Genomic DNA, 6,000 nt, shown 5'->3' on the forward strand with positions numbered 1-6,000 from the left:
TGGTTAGTTTGTTTATTTTCAATATTAGGATTTGCTTTTATTTTTATATACTTTTATTATAGAATATGTAAAACATTTACGCTGTTTAAAAATCAAACTTACATAATAAAATATACTCAGGAAAGTCTTCTCCTCACCTTCCACAATTCCCCCTGCCACCTTTATCACTTCACCCCATTTATTTCCTTTTTAAAAACTTTGTAAATTTTGAAATAGAAAAAACAGAAAAATGCATAGGACAAAAATGAACAGCTCAATAAATTATCACAAAATGAACACCCATGTAACCCAGGTCAAGGAATTGAATATTTCCAGAACCCTAGAGGACTTACTGTGTCCCCCAACCATAGTTAAACCAGCTATTTTCTTGTTGTTAGAATGAGAGTGTTTATCTTTTGAGTTTTCCTGCAACCCAGAGAGAAGTGGAACTCCTTCCTTTGGAAGGATAACTTTGCTAGTTATAGAATTCTAGGATGACAGTTATTTTCTTTCAACACATTTAAGATGTCATTTCTCTTTCTTCTGGCTTCTTTTTTTTTTTTTTTTTTTTTTCGGTACGCGGGCCTCTCACTGTTGTGGCCTCTCCCGTTGCGGAGCACAGGCTCCAGACGCGCAGGCTCAGCTGCCATGGCTCACGGGCCCAGCCGCTCCGTGGCATGTGGGATCTTTCCGGACCGGGGCACAAACCCGTGTCCCCTGCATTGGCAGGTAGACTCTCAACCACTGCGCCACCAGGGAAGCCCTCTTCTGGCTTCCATTGTTGCTGTCTTGGACTTAATTATTAGACTAAATGTTGCTCCTTTGAAAATAATTCCCTCCTCCACCACATTCACAGCTGCTTTTAAGAATTTTTCCGTTGTCTTTGTTTTCCTGAAGTTTCGTCATATTTTCTGTTTTAGTTTTAGTTTTTTAATATTTTGCTTGAGATTTGTTGGTAATCTTGAATCAGTGGATCGATATCTTTCAACGGTTTTGGAAAATTTTCAGCCACAATCTTTAAAAATATTGCTTATGTCCTATTCTCTCTCATCTCTTTCTGGGATTTCAATTAAAATGAATAGTGGACCTCCTCACTGAATCCTCTTGATTTCTTACCCTTTTTTCTGCATTTTCCACCCTTTGCCTCTTTGTATTTTTTGGAGGGAAGGGTTAAGTTTCTTGTGATGTATCTTCTGGTACACCAGTTCTGTTTCAGCTGTCTCTAATCTGTCATTAAACCTATTCAATTAGTTTAAAAATTTGGTTCTTATGTTTTTAAGTTTTAGAATTTCTATTTGATTCTTTTTCATTTCAAAGAAACAGTTTTGAGTTTTATTGATTTCTCTTTATTATTTTCCTGTTTTCAATTTTATTAATTTCTCTCTAATTTTAATTATTTGTTTTCTTCTGCTTGGTTCAAACTTAAATTGCTCTTCTTTCTCTGGTTTCCTAAAGTGTGAACTTAGTTTATTTATTTTAGATCATTCTTAATTTCTAATGTATGTATTCATTGTATAAATTTCCTTCTAAGCACTGTTTTCACTTCATGCCACAAATTGAGATAAATTATATTTTAATTTTTGTTTATTTCAAAATACTTTAAAATTTCTCTTGAGATTTCTTCTTTGGCCCATGGATTGTTTAGAAAGGTGCTGTTTTCCAGATATTTGGAGATTTTCCAGCTGTCTTTTTGTTATTGATTTCTAGTTTAATCCCATTGTGGTCTAAGAATGTATTCTGTATGATTTCTAGTCTTTAAAATTTGTTAAGGTGTGTTTTAAGGTGGTCTATCTTGATGGATGTTCCATGTGAGCTTGAGAGGAATGTGCATTGTGCTGTTGTTGGATGGTATATTCTAAATGTCAATTAGATCAAATAGAATGATTGTTCTGCTCAGGTCATCTGTATCTTTATTGATCTTCTGCTTGCTTGATTTATCAATTTCTGACACAGGAGTGTTGAAGTCTCCAATTATACAAGTGAATTTTTCTGTTTTTCCTTTCAGTTCTATCAGTTTTTGCCTCATGTAGTTTTTTGTGTTTTTTTTTTCCGGTACGCGGGCCTCTCACTGTTGTGGCCTCTCCCGTTGCGGAGCACAGGTTCCGGACGCGCAGGCTCAGCGGCCATGGCTCACGGGCCCAGCCGCTCCGCGGCATGTGGGATCTTCCCGGAATGGGGCACGAGCCCGTGTGCCCTGCATCGACAGGTGGACTCAACCACTGCGCCACCAGGGAAGCCCTGCCTCACGTATTTTGACTTGTTTGATTCTTTAAAAAAAACCTTCCATATTACTTTCTGTGGTTTCTAGATCCTTGTCAAAAATTACAATTTGGTTTTATATGCTTGAACATAGTAAAGCACAGTTCTTTCGCTTTGCAATCATTGGATCACTATGGGTCTGTCTCTGTTATCTATTGTGCAGACTATAGTATTTGAAAAATTTTTTGTAGAAATAATGTAAGGTCTTAGAGGATTTTCATTTACTTCTGCAGGTGCCTAAAAGCACTAGCAATCTGATATAACCTTAATACAGTTACAAGGACATGCTGCGATCTGAGCAAGGGTAGATTGACTTCCATTTTCTCCTTATTTCTGGAGTTTGCTTCTTGGTCCCAGACCAAAATAGAGAGTAGTTTACTCAAATTCTTCCTTTCACAGGCCTGGACACTGACATCTACTACTCTAGCTCCATAGGCTGTCTAAATCAGCTTTTTGTCTGCTTCTTAAAATGGAAAATTTCCCCAGTCTAAAGCAACTGTGAACATTGGGTTTACCACCTCTAGTTTCTGTTCCTTTCCTGGATCTTGACCTGAGTCAATTACTCCTCACTCTTTTGCTAGCTCCTTGACGCTTTTAAGAAGATTTTGGATACTTTTCCACCCAGCTTTTAAGGTATATTAGATACCATTTATTGTCCCATTTTGCATCCTCTTGGGTTATCGTTTAATTCTAGCCATTACTGCAGCCACCAGCTAGATGCAGGTGTAAACTGATACCACCTGCCTCACCTGCACTGCAGATCTTTTGTTTTTGGTCTGAGTCCTCTCTGCTACCACAGCATTAGACATCCTTGGGACTCTGCTCAGACATTCTCATGCATGAAAAACCTGGATATATGAGGAAATTAGCATCCTGTAGTGCAATCCTTTATCCAGTGGGGGATGGGCCCATAGGATAAATACTTTCCTTTTCTCTGTCTCAGAGGACAGTTCTGAGGTGCCTTGTACATGATGCCTAAGAGAGTCCCCACAAGAACTTACCTCAGTTGCCTATAACTCCTTAATGTACCCTTCAATAGCTTCCCAAGCCCTCTGTTTCACCCTTCCCATTCTCTCACTCCTCATCTTGAAATCTAATCCCAATCTACACGACCCCCATGCAAGCCCTTACTTCAGACTTTGATTTTGGGGAGGAATCAGACTAAGACAAGCTGTCTTCAGCAGGCAGAGATAGTATGAATTACGTAGTGTACCATTACCAGAAGCAGAAGTTGAGAAAAAAATTAGATCTAGGAGATATTGCAGCATACTTATATATTGATGAAAATAATCAGCATGCAGGGGAAAAGTAATGATGTAGGAGAGAATTGCTGTTGTGATGTCCTTGAATAGGATTTTGGCTTTAACCGTTAAGAGTACATCCAGGGGCTCCCCTGGTGGCGCAGTGGTTGAGAGTCCGCCTGCCGATTCAGGGGACACGGGTTCGTGCCCCGGTCCGGGAAGATCCCACATGCAGTGGAGCGGCTGGGCCCATGAGCCATGGCTGCTGAGGCTGCGCGTCTGGAGCCTGTGCTCCGCAACGGGAGAGGCCACAACAGGGAGAGGCCCGCGTACCACAAAAAAAAAAAAAAAAAAAAAAAAAAAAACAAGAGTACATCCAGGACTGAATGTCAATATTATGACATAGTATGAGTGTGTTTCATGTTTGGTAATTGCAGTCATTGTTGCTTTTGTTGTGGTCATCCATTTACAATGCTTGGTGTCAGTTTATTTATCTCTTGTAAAAATAACATACAATGTGTGTGTGCGAAAAAAAAAAAAAGAGTACATCCAGGGACTTTCCTGGTGGCACAGTGGTTAAGAATCCACCTGCCAATTCAGGGGACACGGGTTCAAGCCCTGGCCTGGGAAGATCCCACATGTCACAGAGCAACTAAGCCCGTGTGCCACAACTACTGAGCCTGTGCTCTAGAGCCCACGAGCCACAACCACTGAGCCCACATGCCACAACTACAGAAGCCTGCATGCCTAGAGTCCATGCTCCACAACAAGAGAAGCCACTGCAATGAGAAGCCTGCACACCACAATGAAGAGTAGCCCCTGCTCGCCGCAACTAGAGAAAGCCCGCACACAGCAACGAAGTCCCAATGCAGCCAAAAAGAAAATTTTTTAAAAAAAGAGTACATCCATTTTCCTTCCCCAACCAACGCTCCTGATGCCCCTGCTCCATGAGCAGCATCATTATTCACTAAGGCAAAACATCTCTGACAAAAGCAAAATTCACCTGTATTAGTTCCCTAGGGCTGCTGTAACAAAATACCACAAACTGGGGAACTTAAACAACAGAAATTTATTGTCTCACAGTTCTGGAGGTTAGAAGTCTAAAATCAATGTGTTATAAGGGTTTGTTCCTTCTTGGGCTAGAAGGAGCTGTTCCAGGCCTCTCTCTTTGGCTTGTTGGTGGCCATCTTCTCCCTGTATCTCTTCATGTCATCTCCCCTCTATGCATGTCTGTCTCCAAATTTCCCCTTTTTATAAGGATACTAGTCATACTGGACTAGGGCCCACCTGAATTACCTCAGTTTTTAAAAATTTTATTTATTTATTTTTGGCTGCATTGGGTCTTTGTTGCTGCGCGCGGGCTTTCTCTAGTTGCAGCGAGCGGGGGCGACTCTTCGTTGCGGTGTGTGTGCTTCTCATTGAGGTGGCTTCTCTTATTGCGGAGCACGGGCTCTAGGCACGTGGGCTTCAGCAGTTGTGGCGCGAGGGCTCAGTAGCTGTGACTCACGGGCTCTAGAGCACAGGCTCAGTAGTTGTGACGCACACCAGGGCTCGAACCCGTGTCCCCTGCATTGGCAGGCGTATTCTTAACCACTGCACCACCAGGGAAGTCCGAATGACCTCATCTTAAATTAACTAATTACATCTGTTAACACTCCTATTTCCAAGTAAGGTCATGTTCTGAGGTACAGGAGATTAGGACTTCAACTTATGAATTTTGGGGGGGAAAGGATTCAACTCCTAACAGTTGCCAAGGCCTATTAATTCATCCTTCAAAATCTCTCTCTTATATGTCCTCTTTCACTCAAGTTCAGGTCCTTGTGTGGCACACTGCACTATTTCAACAGTCTTTCTAGAATGTTGCCACTTTTCTCCTACTCCCTAACCTGTCCTTCTACAGAAATGTGAGACTGTTCTTAAGCTCAGCTTTCATTGTGTCACTCTCTTGCTCAACAGACCTTCAATGGCTTCCTGTTTTCTATCAAATAATATGATCGAAGTTATATAATCTGCCCCTCTGCGATAAGAACTAAACTTACCTTCCGTTTAAAAATGCTCATCTTCTTCTCTCCATTTTCTGTCTTGGAAAGAAAGAGGGAATGAATGAGGGGGAAATGGGGGTGAGTAGTAGGGGTTTCCCAATTTAATGAGAACTAGGTACAAATGAATATGACTGGTCTAGTGTTGGGTTTAGGTACATTCCTGAACACAACAAATAGAGCGGGAGAGGGCAAAAACAGCAGCACGACCAAGAATCAGTGCCATCAAGAACTAGTCACTTAATTTCTCTGGTTGCTTAAATGGATGAGATGTATGGCCAAGTCCCAGTTCTTTAGAGAAACTAAATTTTGATATCTGCCCACGTGCTTACACCTCTGATGTATGAGAGTATGAGTATGAGAGTACCTTGGGAAGTGTAAAGCTTTGCAAATAGGACATTCTGGTATCTGGCTGAGCTGAGCATCAGTGATCAGATTACTCCCTCCCTTGTAAGATTTTAAGCTACCAGGAGCAAACTGGC

This window comes from Kogia breviceps, chromosome 2, assembly GCF_026419965.1.
Source record: "Kogia breviceps isolate mKogBre1 chromosome 2, mKogBre1 haplotype 1, whole genome shotgun sequence".
NCBI classification, from domain to species: domain Eukaryota; kingdom Metazoa; phylum Chordata; class Mammalia; order Artiodactyla; family Physeteridae; genus Kogia; species Kogia breviceps.